The sequence below is a fragment of the Lemur catta genome, chromosome 4 (genome assembly GCF_020740605.2).
Source record: "Lemur catta isolate mLemCat1 chromosome 4, mLemCat1.pri, whole genome shotgun sequence".
Classification (NCBI taxonomy): domain Eukaryota; kingdom Metazoa; phylum Chordata; class Mammalia; order Primates; family Lemuridae; genus Lemur; species Lemur catta.
The window spans coordinates 31,870,672-31,889,682 of NC_059131.1; the positions used below are offsets into that span (position 1 = coordinate 31,870,672).

The 19,011-nt window shown below is 55.8% G+C and overlaps 2 long non-coding RNA genes across 3 annotated transcripts in view; one reads left to right on the top strand and one right to left on the bottom strand.

Moving 5' to 3' along the window:
- Window positions 1-330: 330 nt before the first annotated feature.
- Window positions 331-19,011, bottom strand: part of LOC123636851 — a 37,047-nt gene continuing 18,366 nt past the window's right edge. Inside the window, exons 2-3 of the long non-coding RNA XR_006734681.1 lie at window positions 843-996; window positions 331-625 (exon numbers count right to left, since the gene is read on the bottom strand). This is a non-coding gene — a long non-coding RNA (uncharacterized LOC123636851). The remainder of the gene's footprint in view (window positions 626-842; window positions 997-19,011) is intronic.
- On the top strand, window positions 15,087-17,865 carry LOC123636852. Of its 2 annotated transcripts, XR_006734683.1 has the most exons (3): window positions 15,087-15,260; window positions 15,690-15,825; window positions 16,300-17,865. It is a non-coding gene; the product is annotated as an uncharacterized LOC123636852 (long non-coding RNA). The 2 variants fall into 2 exon arrangements; XR_006734682.1 differs by having other exon boundaries at window positions 15,087-15,825.

Genomic DNA, 19,011 nt, shown 5'->3' on the forward strand with positions numbered 1-19,011 from the left:
CTTGCTATGTTGCCCAGGCTGTCTCGAACTCCTGGCCTCAAGCAAGCCTCCCACCTTGTGCTGGGATTATAGGTGTGAGCCACTGTACCCAGCCTGTTTTAATTCTTTTATTCCACAGGCATTTTTCTATTTGTTAGCTAGATTTTTTTAATGAAAGAAAGAGATATGTACTTATGGTTAAAAATAAAATTAAACAGAGCAAAAGCAAAAAAGTAATTCTCCCTCTATTCTCCTAGTTTCCCTCTCAGAGACAGCTATTTGTCTCAATTTCTGAGTCTCCTTCCAAATATTTCTAGGCATTTCCTACTATATAAATATAAATAAACATATGTGTGAGATGTATATTTTCTTTTTTTCACAAAATAAGTCATACATTACACACTGTGCTGCACCTTGAGTTTTCTTCACTTCGCGCTGTATTGAGGTAGATGTTCCATACCAACACGTGCCTGTGTTCTTCCGTGGCTGCCGACCGTTTCAGAATGGGATGTCTCGCCATTTATATCAGTCCTCTGTTGTGCACACTAGTCTGTTCTCAGTTTTTGATGACAGTGAAAATCTGTCTCCATGCACCTTTGCACAGTTGTGTGTATATTTGGAGCCTCGCTTCCTTGGCGTGTAATTGCTGCAGCAAAAGGGACGTACAATTTGCATTTTGACAGATACCATCCAATAGTCCTCCAAAAAGTTGCACCAAATTGTACCAAAAACAATTTTTTGGTCTTTACCAATCTGAGATATGAAAAAAATGGTATCTCATTTTAATTTGCATTCTTTCTTATGAGGGATGCCAGCATTTTTTTTTTCATGTTTCTAAATCATTCGTATCATATCTGTCTTACCTCTCTCCAACAGTGTCCAAGGAGCCCCTGTGGGCCGGGCTGTTCATTCTCTCAGGCCCACAGGCAAGGTGTCTGGGGTCTACGAAGACTTCAAGGTCCTACACAAAGGTTTTAGACCTGGGAGCTGGGGGGAAATGTGCTGGTTCTCAAATATCTTTAAAAGAACAGAAAACTGAAACTAAAATTATGTCATTTAATGTCAACAAACCAAAATCTTATGGCAACTTCATTAACTAGGAAACCTGGAAATCATGAACATGTCACTACATTTGAAAGCAATTGGTTGGTTTGGATGTTCTTCTTTCAAAGAATTCCCAAGTATGCATGATGCTTTTCAAGAAATTAGAGTCAATCTTAAACCAATGAACTGTAGTTGTATAATTTCGCAATCATTATTTGTCAACTCTTTGAAAAATTTTACTATAAAATGACATTCAACGTGGGAGCAGAGTGCATTTTAATGTTACATGTGGCTTGGTAGGGGCTCCAAAACCAAGTGTGTCAAGGCCCATGGTGGTTTTTATTTGAAAAGCCTGTAAACCTACGAACCAGGCAGATGTGGTCTCTGCCCTCACCAAGCTTTCAGTCCACAAACAAACCAGCCTTTCGACAAAAGGAGATGGTGAAGGGGATCAGATCTGAGTCTTGGGCTAGCCAAGGACCCCTGACTTCTCTCCCAACCCCCGACGGTTACCCCAACTCCCAGACTAGTGCTCAGCGCTGGACACAGGGATTTGGGGAAGCCCCGTGGAAATGGCCCCGTGCAGGGAAGGATGGGGTGGGGGTGATGCTATCTGTGGTCTTAGGACCAGCCTGGCATGGAGGCGAGCGAGGAAGGACACAGAGATCGGGAGGAAAAGGGACAAATTGTCCCCAAATGACTACTTGAAACTGCAGAACAAAATGTGTTTTTTCTCTTTCCTACTCCCCCCCTCTTTTAAAGGGAAATGGAGCTCATTCCTTGAAAGGGACCATCTGGGGGTCTAAGTCACAAGTGTGAAGGTTTTAAGACTGGGAGGTGAGTAATTCGGCACCTACCCCCTCCTCCCTGTCTGCCTTCTCTCCCCATCTCAGGGCAGAGAGAACCACACGATGTCCCACCACCCTCCAGCGGGAAGTATCAGAGCCCCTTGTGTGTGTGCACGCGCACACGTGTGTGTGTGTGTGTGTGTGTGTGTGTGTGTGTGTGTGTGTTAGCCCCCTCCGCTAATACTCTATCTGCCCCCAGTTTTGAGCAGCAGGCTTGGCACTGAGTCACACTCAATAAAGGTCTATTAAATGCAGTTGAACTTCATGGCACAGTGGGGTCAGATGAGCCTAGTTGGGAATCCCACCTGTGCTCTTTACTAGCGTTGTGACCTTGAGCAAGTTGCCGTCCTCCTGAGCTCAGTTCCTTCATTTATAAAAAGAGCATGAGAAAACCTAGCTCAGGCCGGTGTGGTGGCTGTAATCCTGGCACTCTGGGAGGCTAGGCAGGAGAATCACTTGAGGTCAGGACTTGGAGACCAGCCTGGGCAAGAGCAAGACCTCGTCTCTACTAAAAATAGAAAAATTAGCTGGACATCATGGTGCGCGCCTGTAGTCCCAGCTACTCGGGAGGCTGAGGCAGGAGGAGCGCTTGAATCCAGAAGTTTGAGGCTGCAGTGAGCTGTGATGTGATATGATAATGCCACTGCACTCTGGCCAGGGTGACAGAGCCAGACTCTGTCTCAAAAAAAAAGAAAAAAAAAAAAAAAAACCAAAGAGAGAGAGAGAAAGAAAGAAAACCTGGCTTATAGGGACATTGCTGATTGAATGAAATGAAGTGGGCAAGGCACCTTGCTTGGGGCGTGGCTGTTTGCCCTGAGGCTGCCACAGCAGAGAGGGTGGAGGGCAGGAGCAGGGTCTGCCTGGGAGAGAGGGTGCTTGTGGGGAGGAGGAGATTGGGGTGGTGTGGGAGAGGCCGTCCACCAGCCTGAGAGGACTTTGAGCTTGCCCTGGCAGATGCCCGCAGGGAGCCACTGAAGGTTCTGCAGCAAGGGAGAGACCGGCAGCGGGGAGGTAGCTGGGATTCCATGTCCACCACCATCTTCCATGGCCATGGCCTGGACCCTAATGTGTCTGTACCTCCCTGTTCCCTCTGCACAACCCCTGCTTCCACCCGGGGAGGGGCTCCTGAGCCACCCTCAGCTGCCACCAACACCGTGTCTGGGAGAACAACAGAGCTTGAGGCCAAGGCCGAAGGATAGCTAAGGACTTTCCCTGCCTGGGCAGGAAGCCCTCTGTGCCCTCCTCGCTAGGTGATCTGGATGCCTTTGAGCTGTGGCTTTCTCCCTGAGAGTGAGATGACAGTGCTGACCTCACAGGGTCCCTGTGAGGGTTAGAGGAGAAAATACTGTGAGGCCCTTAGCATTATGCCTGCTATAGAGTTGGGGTAGTTGCAGTCACTACCTCTTAGAGAGATGACGAGAGTGCGAGAAGATAAGGACATACAGAAGAGTGAGGAGGCGTCAGAGTCAGGGGAAGGTGACACCCAGGCTGCCCCAGCTTCTGCCTCTCTGGCTGGTCCACTTGCAGCCCAGAAAGAAGCCCCCTTGGGAGGGGGAGTGATGGAGGGGCCCAGATATTTGGTGAGACCAGAGATCATCCCTGACCCACTGCTCTCCTCTCCTCTCACCTCCAGCCCGGCATGGCCCACTCTTCAGGCTGATCAGGCTGGGCATGGTGGGCTGCTGAGTGCAGGAGTGTTCCAGAGCTGGGCCTATGCCCAGAGACAGGAGGTAGGGCTGCAGGTTGGAGGCTCAGGAGCTGGGATTCCTCCGTGGATCGCTGGGGCCCCAGGCCCAGCCCACCCTGGTTAACTAGAGGTCAGAGGCTGCGCGCAGAGAGCGGGAGGCCCCGGCTGAGACAGGTTCCCTTGCAGGCAGGCCAGCTGGGCCCTCTCCAGTGGCTGGGCACCTGCGCAGGTGTTTGGGGAATCTACAGGCTGTCACTTCTAAAAATAGAGCCCCGCAGCCTGGGAGTCAGCCAGGTGTGGCTGACAGGCACTCACCAGCTCTGGGCCTGCACAGACCCCAGCGGATGTGCCAACACCCCCAAAGACACACTTTAGCTCACACATGTGCGTCTGACTTAGGCTGGCCCTGTCCATGCACAGGCCGCTTATCCACAGGCTCTGGCCACCCTCACACTCACCTGTGTCCTGACACACACAGGCCCAACGGCCTCCGGGGACTCCCCAGCTGGGACATCCACCTCCTGAGGGCAGGGGCCCTGTTGGTTTTGTCCACGGCTGCCTCTCCAGCACCTGTAACAGCGCCCAGCACATGCTGGTGCTCAGGAACTCTGTACCTGAATGCCGCGCACACATTCTGTGATGGATTACTCCCCCCGGAACCCTACCTGGGCCTGGTGCTCTGAATTCCAGGAGCCCTGGACGGAGCAGCGCCAGGAGGCCTATCCTTCTCTGACCTGGCCACCTCTCACGCCCACAGTCCAAGCGGTGTGAGGGGAGGTGTCCCAGGGAAGTTGCACTTTGGGGAGCAGCAGCTTTGAGCCTGTTTTGGGAGGCAGGCAGGGATCCGGTTTTTTACACCAAAACCTCCCTGGGGGAGCTACAGCACCGCGCTGGTACACACTGAGCAGGGTGTGGGTAGGTGGTCAGGAGGACTCTCTAGAGGACAGGAATTCTGCACAGGTGAGAGATGAGAGGACCTTTTGGGAAGAGGGCTGGGAGGAACACCTGAAGCCGGGGGTGCGACCACTCTTGATTCTGGGTCTATGCTAGGACCTCGTGACACCGTGGGGTGAAGAGCAGGCTGACTGGGCCAGCCCGAGCACCAGGGATAAGCTGGGTGCTGTGACCGTGGGGGCTACTGAGGGGCCAGGGTGAGACCCTGGTTGTAGCTGGCATCAGACAAGTTGAGAATGAGGTGCCCAAGGAGAGGACCAGGGACAGACAGAGGCCAATGGATGCCAAATGGCTAGACTAACAGATGGCCTGAAAGGTGGAGGAGGATGGATGGACAGTAGAAAGGGAGAAATGAGTGGATGGAGGAATGGACACTGGGTGGGGACAGACGGGGCGGAGAGGTGGGGAGGCATGCCGAGAGGGCTGCCGGACCTCTTTCCCTGCAGTCGTCACCCGTGGAAGCCCACAAGGGTGAAGACCAAACTACTCCCACCCCAGACTCTCTGGTCTCAGCCCCATTCCATACCCTCCCAGGCCAGGCTCCAGGGAAGCCAACACCTGCTTGGCCTGGTGCCCAGAGACACACCTTCCAGCCAGATACAGTCCTGCTGCTATTACTGCCACAAGCCCAGATGTGGAATCACCTCCAGGTGTTCTCACCTGAGCAGGTGTGCACAGGGTGGGCTAACGCCCTCCAGCCCTCTAGCACCTGGGGAGTGCTGCAGTCACGGCAGGCACATGCATGTGCACGTGTGCACACACGTACACACACACCCCCACTGGCTGAACCACAGTCCCACAGACAGCCCTGACCCAAACAAGTGGGCACACAGTCATGGATGCCCCGACACCAGGCCCCCCAAATGCCACAGAGCTGCCATGTTGCACAACTACAGAATGAGTCAATCACGTGGTCTACAATGTATGGGGCAACCTGGACCCTCAGAGCCACCCAGCACCCACGCTGTCACTAACCAGCAAAGGCTCGCTGAATAGCTCATGGACCCAGCCTCGTGTGACAGCAGGAAAGCCATCTTCAACCTCTGCATGCCTGACGTCATATCTTCAACAGCTCCTTCAGAGAAAGCGGGACCCCGAGCCTGGCTCACAGGGCCCTTCCTGGTCTCCCCCACCCTGCCTCCTGCCTGCCTCCAGCCACATTTCACACCAGTGCCCTGTCCCCTGCACCCCCGGGCACCTAGGAATCCCAGGCACTTTTCGAGGGTGTTCTTTGGGGCTGGGGAGTTCCAGGGCAGGCCCTGTGCCAACTCAGCAGGTCAGGGGACTTTGGATGTGCTGACGCTGGCTGCCCTGCCACACCCTACGTGGGCCCAGTTGGCCAGAGCTCTGCAATAGTTGATTGACTGACACGGAATTTCATTCCTTCAGCAAGGACCAGTCACACCTGTATAATGTGCAGACCATTCCTAAGCACTTTGTTTATATTTGCTCACTTAATTTTTGTAATGACCCTAGGAGGTATACGATTCTGATGCCCATTTTACAGTTGTGGCGGCTGAGACACATAGGTAGATGCACTCCATTCATGCCGTCACGGCGGCAGGAGTGAGCAGTCAGGGTTCACACCCAGGCTGCTGGGCCGCGTCTACACTTCCCCCCACCACACCCCACCACACCCCACCACACCGCGGCTTGTTACACGGCACACGCATACATATATCCTTTCACTTATTTTTTAAAAAGAAAAAAATGACATTACTTGGCCCAGGCAGCCTTTGGCACTAGGGACACAGACACGTGACATTCTAGGTCATTCCCAGCCCTGTGTGTCTGACACTCACACCCACAGCCTGCCTCCTCCTGGTGTTGCCAGGTGCACCCCTGTGACCCGGTTCCTCCACAACCAGGCATCAGGCCTGTGGGAACACTGTGCTCTGGGGTGTGGGTCCAAGTCTACTCTGGAACATCCCACCCCCACGCCCGTCCCCTCCCCTGCCACCCCAGCTCCACCCCGGCGGCATTCCTAGAAAGCTCAAAGGCAGCTTCGTTCAAGGCAGATTTTTCCACCTGGACTTGGGAGAAGCTGAGAGGAGTCCCACCCACAGTCCCACTGAGGCTGCATCTTGGGACCAGAAAGCTTGGAGTGGCCCCGGGGGGCCAGGGCTGTTCCTTTCCCCTGTGGCAGAGACTTTGGCAGGCACGAGACCCAGCGTGTCCCTCCTCAGCCTGGTGTGTCTGCGGGGACCGCATCAGCTTTGCTCGGTTCCGTGCCGTTGCTGCGCTCCTAGCCTTGCGCCTGCCCTGCCACTCACCACGCCAGGTGTGCAGGTGCAGCCCACCAGGAGCTGTCAGGGACTCGGTGTCACACCAAATCCCCACAGACCTTCCTGGGCCCATGTGGGGCGTCAGCCCTGGATTCAGCTCCCAGCCTGCAGGGCCTCTGCCTGCTGCTGTGGGGGGTGCAGGGGGGGTGGGCAAGAGCCTGTCCTGTGCCCTGTCCGGCCTCCTGACGCCCAGCCCCCAGTACACACAGACCTGAGCTGCCTGTTGTTTTGGTGGCAGGAAAGGCCTGGCAGTGCTGCCCCACCCGGGCGAAGTGCAAGCCTGCCACTCAGCAGGTGACTAGCCGGGCCCCTCCTTGCCCAGCCTGACTCAGACGCTGTCAGCTGCTGCTGCCCCCAAGGCCCAGCAGATTTGGGTGGGAAGGAGCTGTCTGGGTGCCAGGCCTGAGGGGATGGGGCAGGCTCTCACCCCTCCCTGACCTGACCTTTAGAAGTGCCTCTGAGCCTTACTCTGTCATCTAGAAATGCCACATGCGTGCGCACACACTGCCACACACTCACACCCAGCCATGCTCCGACCAGGCACAGGTGTGGGGCTGGCGCAGGCCGGGGGGGGGGGGCGCGGAGCGGGGTGTGTGGGGGCAGCCTCCTGGCAGAGGCTGGCACTTCCCCATGCTGGAGAGCAGAGCGGCCCAGCCTGGGAGAGAGGCCCTGCTGCTGCACCCTCCCCGGAACGGGCACAAATGCTGGGTGCCCCTTGGCGTGTGCTCCCAGCCCTACAGTTCTCCCTCCCTCTCTCTCTCTCTCTCTCACACACACACAAAACACACACACGCCCTCAGACTCCTCTCCTGCAACCCTCTCAAGGTCTCCTCCCACCCACCCTTGCCCCATAGAAAGAAGATCAAAGCCCCAACAACCTTGGGCCTCCCTCAACCCCTGAGAGCTGAGATCAGGCCCCTCCCTGCCCCCATCTGCCCTCTTGTACCCACTGCCCCTGGCTGGAGCCGCAGTGGCCACGTCACACCCAGCCATGCCTGCTCCCCCCGCAGCCCGCAGGGGCTCACGCAGCAGCTCCACGCTGCTCCCAGGCCCAGCCGGACTGCCGTGTCTGCGCTGCCCCAAACCCCTTTCCCCTCGCGCTGCCGTCCGTCCGCAGTCAGCACCTGAGCGCTTACTACCAGCAGGACGTTGTGAAGAAGGCATTAATTACCTGCCCTGCTCAGCTGGAGCTGAGAGAGGCTGAGGAAGGAAGGATGCCTCTGTCCCCATATTTTAAGATAAGCTTTAGGCACCACCTTCCTCAGACTCCCCTTCTCCTCCCCGACCGCCCCAGGCAGGAGGAACTGCCCAGCCTGGAGCCACTGCCCCTTGTAGGGACCTCTGCTGGGGCTCCGGCTTCAGCCCACAGGCAATGGTTTTTGCTGTCCTCGCTCTGCTGTGTGGCAGGTGAGAGCGAGCGGCTGGGCCCTGCCTGAGTCACCGCCTGGCCTCGCTGCCCAGCACTGAGCCTGGCACGCTGCCACGTAGGTGACTGCTGCCTGGAGGAGTGGGCTATGGGAAGGGTGGTCAGGGCCCCGCTCCCTCTTCTTCCCCCCCCCACTCCCCGGTCACTCTCTCCCCTCTTTCACCGGCATCTCTCTGCCCAGCCCTGCCCACAGCTTTCCTGCCAGTCCCAGGAAGAGTGACAGATTGGACCTTGCTGATGGGAGGTAGAAACTGGGGTGAACCTGGGAGAGGAGTGGGACTGCACCCCCACCACTGCCCCAGCTCCAAGTAGGCCCAGACTAAACGGGACCTCTGGGAGCCCCGGCTCGGCACCTGGGGTTCCCCATGGGCGGCACTTCACCGTGTGTGTATGTGGCGTGGGGAGGGGAGATGGCCCATCAGGGCCCAGCCCCAATGCCACATTTATTTAAATGGGCACCAAGTTAAAAATAGACCCCGAGTGCCCCAAGAGCAGGCAGTGGATAGATAGAGCAGGGAGAGGGATTCCAGGAGCCTGGGAACTGTCTGCACCTCCGAGCCCTCCACACGACCTCCCTCTCCCGGCAATATTCTGTCTAGTGTCGCACACACTCCCACACGGCTGGGTGGCACCAGAGATATGTTTTGTGCACTTCCCAGATTGCGGGGTTTTGTAGCAGAGGAGCATGAACTTTAAACCTAGACAGGACCCAAGCGAGGGATTACTGTATAACTGCCCCATTTCTACCCCCCCATTTCACAGGGAGGAAGTCTGAGATTCAGGGAAAAATGACTGGCTCAAGGTCGTGCAGAGCAAGGCTAGAATCGGATCTCTTGGAATCCAATTCGGGACTTTTCCCACTGTGGTGCCTCATGCCAATCATGTTAGATTGCACAACTTCGGAATATATTTTATTTCATGCTGTTATGTAACATAATGTAGGCATCGGGGTGGGAGCTGGGGGGTGGAAAAGTTGGAAGAAGGTGACAAAAGGGCAGTAGGCTGAGGCCTAGGCGGGGAGCCTACCCGCCCCCCACCCCGAGATCTCCGTCAGGTGTGGTGGGCGTGGCTCGGCACCCAGTGCCCTAATTAGCTCCAGGTGACAGTTTCTGGTTAGTGTGTTATCACCTCAGCCTGCTTATCTTTACCAGAGCCAAAGGTTGATGGGAGCCTTCTGGCCGGGGCTCAAAGCAGCTCCACTCCAATTTCACAGGGCATTTATGACCACTGAATAATAAACCTCTTTCCTCAAGATAGCAGCCTGATTTGTCCACGACCTGCTCCCGGGAGGCCTTGGCTTGATCCTTGCCATACCCAGCAAGGAGATAGAGCAGAGTCCTTCTCCCCTTGGCCGGGGAGGAACGTGGCGCCCAGGCCCAGAGTGAGCTGGGCCCATGTCCCCAACCTCAGCACCCAGCAGCGGTGCCCCAGGTGCCAGACCCTGCCGGAGTGAGACCTCGGCCCCTGCTCCTCTAGCCTCTCTCACTGGGACAAAGGTTCCCGGCCTTATCGGCAGAGGAGGTAGAATATTAATCTGGCCATCTATGCCCCAGCCCTGACCCCTCACGGCCAGGCCTCCACACTCCAGGTGGGTGGGGGTGTCTGCACATCAGGACAGAGCGAGATGCGGCCATGCAAGCAGCCTCTGTGAGGACAGTGGGCCTTGCACGGGGCCTTGCTGTTCCCTGGAGGCGCTCACCCTTGCTATTCCCAGCATCAGCCTCAGGCTAGGCCCTTGCGTTCTTCCCAGATCCCCTCTGAGCCTCAGGGGAGATATCTTCTCTGAGAAGTGACCCAAACACTTCCTGACCCCTGAGATTCCTAACCGGACTGCCTTGGGGGCAGCGGACCCAGGATTCGTTGCTGTCAGAGAGGCCCTGGGTCCTACTCCCAGCTTGGCCATTCATGGTACCCTGGGCACACTGTGCACACAGGCCTCGACTGCATCTCCTGTAAAATGGGAAAGGACTTTGATCTGTCCTAGAATGCCCTCCTTCCCTGGTGCCTGCATCTGGGTGTCAACCCCTCTCTGTCTGCATGGATCTGCCCACAGCAGGGTCCAGGGCCATGGATGTAGCTCTTTTGTGCTTTGCAACTCACTGGGTGCCACGTATGGAAATCACCCCCGCTGAGTTCCTGGCCAAGTCTCCAGGGACTGCCCAGGGGAGATGGAAGTGCCTTTGGAGGATGTCCCCAGAGACCTCAGTGGGGACAGGCCCCTGCCTGGCAGGTGTGTGTGTGTGTGTGTGTGTGTGTGTGTGTGTGTGTAAGCCCACCCTCCCGAGGCATTGTCTGGAGGGAGCATTGTCCAGAGGGCTGGGCGGTTGCCTTTATGGCCAGGCATAAAAGGTAATCATTGACCACATCAATGCCGCCCTGCGCGTCAGTGCCCGCCCAGGCTCGACACTGCCAGGCCCTGGATTACTTTACAGTCACATAAAAGGAGCCTCCAGACTGGCCCCTGGGGACTTTGGCCCTCAAGGGGGGAATGGGAGGGGAGCCGTTCCCTGGAGACAGCCTTTTCTTCTAATATTTACTTGGCCAGAGAAGAGCCCCCGCCTTTTATCAACCACCACTGGGATGTCTCAGCCCAGCCTGCCTCAGCCACACAGTCCCTGCCACCAGGTGCCACCCCTCCTCCCCGCCTTCCTCCTCCTCTCCTGTCAGGACTCACCAGCAGTCCGGACACACCCAGCAAGGCCCTCCCAGGGCTGGAACTCACTTGTCTGGAAGGCGCTTCACAAGCTTGAGCTCATTGAGTCCCCGGGAGCCCGTGAGACACTGGGATCATTCCCACTTTACACACAGGAAGACCGGGGCTCAGAGAGGCTGAGTGACTTTGTCAAGTCACACAGCCTGTAAACAACCAACCTCAACGAGTCCTGTGATCCATGTGGCAGGGGTCTCCAGGCTTGTTTGTGCACTGCTGTCAGTAAAAAGCAACTCTTAGCACACACCTGCAATATGTTTCCATAATTCATAATACATGTATGACTGAAAATCTGTGTATTAAATATTAGCAAACCAGGGGCTCACGCCTGTAATCCTAGCACTCTGGGAGGCCGAGGCAGGAGGATCGCTCAAAGTCAGGAGTTCGAGACCAGCCTGAGCAAGAGCAAGACCCCGTCTCTACTAAAAATAGAAAGAAATGATCTGGACAGCTAAAATATATATAGAAAAAATTAGCCGGGCATGGTGGCGCATGGCTGTAGTCCCAGCTACTCGGGAGGCTGAGGCAGGAGGATCACTTGAGCCCAGGAGTTTGAGGTTGCTGTGAGCTAGGCTGATGCCATGGCACTCTAGTCTGGGCAACAGAGTGAGACTATGTCTCAAAATAAATAAATAAATAAATAAATAAATAAATAAATAAATAAATAAATATTAGCAAACCAGATCAAACGGACTGAACACATTCCCCAAGTCTCCATTCCAGGAGGGCCACCTGGGCAAAGGGACAGGTGGGAACTGGGCTGACCTTTGGAGGAAAGGTAGGTCCCAGGCAGGTATGTACACTGGGAAAGGGCATTCCAAGCAGAGGAAACAACTTGAGCAAAACTGAAGAGGCAGAAAATGGCAGGAAATGTTCCGCACAGACAAGAACCCTGGGAACACAGATTGGTATAGGCAGGGACAACACTGGAAAGGTTGGGAGAGGCCCAAAGGAGCCAGCCTGAGGCTGCCAGACCTGATCTAGAACGCACTGGGGAGCCACAGAGGGTTCATGAGCAGGGGTGTGACTTTACCAGATCCACGCTTTAGAAATCTCTCTCAGGCCACAGAGAGGAGCGTGGATTGTAATCTCAGACTGATATCCCTGGAGTTGTGTAATGCAGCCCTTTTGGGAGGTGCCAGAAAGCCAGTCAGGAGTTACCACACCTGTATGTCAGGCACCTACTCTGCCAATTACCAGCTGCACAACCTTGGGTGAGTTCTGCAACCTCAGTGGCCTCAGTTCTGTCATCTATAAGATGGAGATGACAATAGTACAGACATCACAGACACTGACAGTCGGGGAGAACTGGACAAGTGCCTGATTCAATACCTGGCACATAGTAGATGCTCGATAAATGGCAGCCGTTCTCATCACTAGAATGCACCATTCCCTTTGCTCTGCCTGAAGAAATCAAACCAACCCTTCAATATCTAGTTCAGACTTCACTTTTGAGGACCCCAATAATCTTATCACTCCCTCCCCTGGGCTTACCTAGCTCTAGACTCATAGTGGTAACACAGCACCTAGCACATCCGTGACTGTCACTTGCATCTGTATCTGCCACCCCCACCATCTCTGTGCTCCTGCACCACACACTTAGTGGGCTTGGGCAAATTGTTGGGACTTGGTTCATAGTGGAATAAAAAATGAAATAACATTAGAAAAGAAGGAGAAAGAAGGAGAAGGGAGAGGAAGCAGCATATTTAGGGGCACTTTGCTAAGCTCTTCGTGTACGTTATTTAGTGGATCCTCTCATCAACCCTATAAAGTAGGTGTAGCAGGCAGGAGGGGCTAGTTTAGCTGCAGTAACAAACATCCTAGTATTTTGGTGGTATGTATCCACTCTACTCACATTTCATTGGCCAAAGCAAGTCACATGGCCACACTCACTCCAAGGGGCCAGTGAAATGCAACCCTGCCAGCCTGTGCCTCTAACTCTGTGTCATGAAGCCCACCATCCCTAGCTGTGCTAACAGCCACTCCCAATTGGGCCACCCAAAGCCCCCTCGTGGCAAAGGGTTGACCCCACCCTTCCAATAACTGTCTCCCCACTCCCCTGGAACACGCCCTCCACACCATCAACACACAAGAATCTGGGTCAGTCTTTATCTTCCAGCAAAACTGAACTCATCGAGGAATCCAGCCTTGACTTTGGTTAGGCATGAAAATCACAACCATATTTCACGTCCGACCCTGAGACATCGTGGGTCTGGCAAGGAGCTAAGGAGAGCGGAAAAAAACCAGGGACAGCTGGCTTGGGGTTGGAATGCGATTTATTACCAAATAATTACATGCTATGTGCAGGCTGGGATTACTCACTTGAGTTTGTGCCACAAGGAGAGTCTTCCCCATGCATTTCCAGCACCCATTACCTGTTTTTCTGATCATCATTTGCAATGAGGATTTTGTAGGCTCCAAAGGCAAGCCAGCTGTGGGTGTGTGTGAGTCCTTATGTGTGCGTGAGAGACAGTGAGCCCGAAGGAGAGGTACAAACAGGGAAGGACAAGTCTCTGCCCAGCTTCTGAGCCCAGGTTTAGGAAAAGCCTTCTGCATCCAAAAGCACGTGCTAAGCCCCACTCCCTCTGAGGGGCACACAGAAATCCCCTCTGCGTGGGCATGGGTGTTCTTCATTCTGCCCCAGGGCACGACACGGGAGACGCAGTGAGGCCAAGGGCTGGGGGCTTGGGGAAGCGACAGGGGAAGCAACAGGAAGTTTCAGGTTGAGGTCAGAGCCCAGTGAGATTCAGGACAGAGGTCATGGGGGCCGGATCACAGGGGTACCGTGGGAAGAGCAAGGGTCGGGGGTTGTGCCACTTGCCAGTGAGGTGACCTGGGCAATTCCCGGCCTCTCTAAGCCTCAGTTTCCTCAGCTCTGAACTGAGGCTCATGGCAACCGCCCCATATGAGGCTGTTGCAGGGTAACTGAGCCCCTGAGAAAAGCTAGCTCGGGCTTGGCAGCAGGCAGGTAAGCAGTAGACAAGGCCGTGTGCTGCTCTCTGGGCCCATCGCTGCTGTCCCCTGGGCCCCAGTGTGAGGTGGGGCCTAGAGAGAAATCCCTGCTGCCCCAGCCTGTGTGAGCTTCGGGCGGAGGAGCGGCCTGTCCAGGAGAATCAAGTCCAGAGAGAAGCCAGTTACCCGACGGGCAGAAGCCCAACAGGAGCCCCTGGCCTTTCCAACCTTCTCAGTCCCTTACCGTCCTCTCTCAAGACCTCTCTGGGCACTTGCTGGTTCCCAGGGCCCTGGGGGGTGGGGGTTTCTGGAGGCAGAAGAAGAAATTTCAGAGCCTGTCCTTTAGGAGCTCGTAGTCTAACTGCAGGGGCAGGGTGGGAGGTGTCTCAGTACCCAGAAAACAAGGAAAAGAAACTGTGGTTTGGAGCGAGCAGGAAGAGAAGTTCAGGGCCAGGAGGCAGAGCCAGGGCAGGAGCTGAGCTAGAGCCTGAAGGATGGCGGGGACAGAAGGTAGAGGGGCCGGGAAGGGAGGGTGATGCAGGCAAGCCCACAGCTGGAGGGGGGCTGGGTGCTGACACCCTGGAGACAGGAGCAGGGGCCGGGCTGCGAGCTCAGGAGTTACGGTAAGGATGAACAGAAGGACTCGGGTTTTGTTGGTCAGAAACCGGAGTGTAGCCAAAGCACCTAGATGGGTACCCCTGTCTATCAAGACAAGACAGATGTTGGGAAATTAGGGATGATGAGGTCACACCCCCAATGTGCAGACAGGGGAGCAGCAACTGTCTCTGGATGGGGTCCCCACCTCCCCTATCCTATGGGCCTGGAGACAGGACCTCGACTGCCTGCCCTACCGCCAGGCCCTGCTGTGCTGACAAATGGGCCCTTCCCCCTGGCCTGAGGAGCTGAGATGTGGCATTGTTAAGCTGGAAGTGAGTCACAGAGCTTTTCCTTCCATCTCTTCCTCTCTGCTTTGTGTGCCCGCCAGACACCCTGCACATTCTCTCTCTCTCTCACACACACACGCATACACCCCTTTCAAAATCCATGAATTACAAATAAGCGGTCAGTCAACATAAATCCCCCGCCCCCGTCCAGGCTGAGGGTGGTGAGGGGCTGGCGCGGGGTCGGGGTGTGCGTCAGCGCAGTCTCAGACGCGGAGGGTGTCTCTGAATTTGTGAGCTTGTGGAGGTCAGGAGGGGAATCGGCGAAGGCCACCACGGAGGCATATTAGCGTCTGGGGTTGCGGTTGGAGGAAGTTTCCGGGGTTGTGGGGAGGAACATACGTGTACGCGCTGTATGTCTGTGCCACCATGGAGCAGGGCGTGGGTGGCGAGCGTATCTGTCCCCGAGGCATGTAGGCGTGGGCATCTGCACGGTGAGTCTGGGAGGAGGTGGTCTCTGGCGGTGGAGGAAGTGTCTGTCTGTCTGTCTGTCTGGGTTGGGGGCTGTGCCTGCCAGCAGCCTTTGCCTCCGGCCCTGCGGGCTGTGCAAGCGCAGGTCTGCGTCCGAGGCCAGCTTACACCCTCCATCCATCTCCCTCCACGGGGCCACAGAGAAACCCAAGTGAGCGAGCACGGGTGGCTGCGGTTGGGGGTGGTGTCACATCCCAGGGGTCCCTAGGGGACAGAGAAGCTCATCCACTTCCTCAGGGCCTGGCAGCCCCTGCCCTCCTCCCTCACGGTGGCCCACCCGCCACACGCAGCCCCGCCGGAGAGGAGGGGCGCCAGGAGCACGGGCTCCCGCCACAGCCAGGCAGGGGGCAGCCGCAGCGCACCCTAGAGAAGGTGCCTCTGTCCCCACGTAGAAGCGCCTCCCACCGACAGCCCCGGCGGGACTGCGAACCCCAGAAGGGACGGCCTCCCTCCTCTTTATCCTCCAGCCTCGGTCTCCCCAGGTGTCAGAGGAGGACAATGGTCTCTACAGAGGGGCCACTGCATCAGGTGAGCCTGGAGTGGCGGCTGGCGGAGACCTCCCTTCTCCCCTCCCCGCCTGGCAGAAACAGCTCGATGGGGCCTCCCTGGGGGCGGGCGCAGGTCCCTGGGCCATCTCTAGGGGGCGCAGGTGGCCAGCCAGCACGTGCCTGCACCTGTCGTAGATTAAATGAGCAAAAGACATTTTAAAAACCCAGGGCAGGCCTGGGGCAGCAGGAGAGGGGCCTGAGGCTGTGTGTGAATGCGGACGGTTCAGTGGGGCCTGGCTGGAGGGTTGTCCGTGGGAAGTGTGACTTCTGTCACCCACTGGCCTCAGAAAGAGCTCCAGAGGCCCCTCTGAGAATAAAACCCCAGGTTACCAAGGGCTGGGGTTCACAGAAGGGATGGTCAGCTTGTCCCTGGACGCTTGATTTAGGCCCACTTCCGGATCCTGGGATCGTGGAGGGACAATGAAGGTCTGCCTTCTTTCCCTCTTCTTTGCAGCCTCCCCAAGGCAGTCCCCCACCCCCTGCCTAGAGCCCCTCAAGGAGATGAGAACCTGTAATCCAGCCCCGGAGGTGGCAGCTGGCAGGGTGATGGGACCGTCCCTCAGCATGGGCAGCAGAAGAGGGCTCAGTTGGGGGAGTCTAGCCTCCCAAACATGGCTGCTTCTCCTGGGATTACCCCTGTGATTAGGGGTCCCTGGGGGCAAACCCCCCCATGTGATCAGGCTCCCGGGTGCCTGCATTGCCAGGAGGGAGGCAGCTCCAGGGTCAATTCTGAATTCTGGGGGGTAGTTCTGGTCCCAGGAGGTACTGCCTTCCTCCAGCACTGCCCATCTATAAAGGGCATTTGTGCCCAGGCAACACCCGCCCACCTGGGGCTGGGGGGCCGGGCTGCTGCGAACACAGTGTGGCAGTGAAAGTGGGACAAACGCGCCTGTGTGCACCCTGGCTGAGGTGCCGGAGGAAGCGCGGTTGGGGCCGAAGTGTTAATGGGCCTCCTTCCTGCCCTGCCGTGCCAGCTCCGCAGTGCTCATCCCTTCTCCCCTGAAATGCTCGCTTCCTCTCGGTCCCAGCACACTCCCTCCACGTCCCTGGCCACAGATCTGTCCTGCTTTGACAAACATCCCGCTCAGCCTTCGGGTTTATGGCTTTTCCGTGTGCCTTCCTTCATGTGGTTGGGAACCAACGCTCTGGTCCTGGGAGCGGAGGCTGGGCCTGGGGTGGAGCAGGCTGGGGCTGGGAATGGGGGCTGGGCCTGCGGGGCTCCCCAAGCAACAGGGAGAGGAGACTGGAATCCTGCTGTCCCGGAAACAAGGCCCCACCAGGGAACAACACAGGAGGGACACCCTTGGTGTGGCTGGCTCCCTGTGCTGATGGGGACAGGCCAGGGAAGGGGTCCACAGGGACCGGCTGCACGAGCCAGGAGGGCTCCTCGGAAAAGACTGCGCTTGAAGGATGGAGAAGGCAAAGGAGACTATTCCAGAAGGGGACAGTGCCGGCCCACATGATGGCAAGAGCAACTGCAAGGAGGGAAGCCAGGGTACTCACGGGTTTGTTTTTATTCTTGTTTTATTAAGCAACAACTGTGTCCTGGGCTAAGCAAGTCTCATGAATTCATTATCTCATTAATTTTCACAAAACTCACAAGTACCATCGACCCCATTTTACAGGTGACATTACTGGGGCCCAGAGAGGTAAAGTGTCGTGGTGGGGTCACAGGGGTGGTTGATGGCCGGGCAAGGATGGATGCCCAACAGGCAGCCGAGGCAGTGCCCAAGTGCATGCTTAGCAGTCAGTCACTGTTGGGCTTTTGTATTGGGGCTTTTTACTGCCCACTCAGTGTCCCCGAGTCCCTGGATCAGCCCCCAGAAGGCTGCCAATTCTGATCCAGGAATTCGAGGGCTGTCTGTGCCCTCAGAGACTCTGGGGCACACTGGGAGCCTCCAGCCACTTCAGAATCAGCATCGTGTACAAGCTGATGTGTCCCAACGTTAGAGGACAATTTTTTAAATGTATTAATACTTAGAGGTTGTTAAATAAAAGACACATTCATTTACAAGCATTACTGAATGTATACTTGCTAACAGTCATTTGTATTTTTTGTTCTCAAAGGATTTTAAAAGTACAACCACTATCACAGCAAGCAGGTCTGCAAAATGTTTCCACTCTGTAAAAGGGTGTCTGTATTTTAAAAGTTCAGAAACCACTATACAGACTTTACACGGAGGCCCTGAGAGGTAGTGTGTCCTGGTCAAGTTTCAGAGCAAGCTGGGGCAGGGAGGGTAAAGAGAGTGGGTGGGGCTCCCTTTCTGTCTGGCCTGGACAGCGCCCCCCATCCCCTCAAAGAAGGGGCCCTGTCCCAGGACAGTAGAGCAGGCTCTGGGGGGGTACAACTGGGAGGCACGCAAGGGACTGAGAGGCTGGGAGAAATTCTGAGGCAAGCCTAGCCTGTCTCTAGAAGATCAGGAACAATCCCAGGAACCAAGAAAGCCCCCAGCCTCACCTGCTACTTACTTCCCAGAGCCGTTCACAAGCCCAGCCTTGGCAGGTCCTGCTATGTACCGACAAGCAAGAAGACAGGGGGTATCCCCCCACCGCACGACTAGGCTAGCGGAATAGACCATCCCCCAGTGGAAGAGAGCAAAGGAAAGACGTCTCCGGAGCATTTACTGTATGCCTAGTTAGTGTTTTTACAAGTTAGTATTTTTGTTTTGTTTTTAATCTCAAAAACCTTGTAAAGTAGATCTGAGGACTCCCATTTTTACAGATACGCCTCAGAGAGGTTCAAAGCAATTAAAAGGCAGAGCCAGCACCTAAACCTGAGCCCACACTGTGGGGCTCCGTCTGTGTTCTGGGGGCCTTCTGAGGGAAAGGGGAGGAAGGTGTCAGCCCAGCCCCCACAGCCCCAGCCCAGGCGAACATCCTCTCTGCCTGCCTTTATTGTTCACAAAACCGAAAAAGTGATGATGGTTTTCCTTCCTCTCTTTAAGAAAACAACAGAATCAAAACAAACAGAGAAGGGGAACTCCCCTCCTGTACCTTTTGCCAGAAATAAAAGGAAGAAATAGTCCCAGTCATGACCTGGGCCGCCCCACTGCTGGAACAGGGCCTGGAAGGGGAAGAGAGCACACCCTTCTCTAAAACCCAGAGCCTCAGCATCCCCCACTTCCTCATACTGATCCAAACTCAAGCTCACCCCCAGCAAACCCCC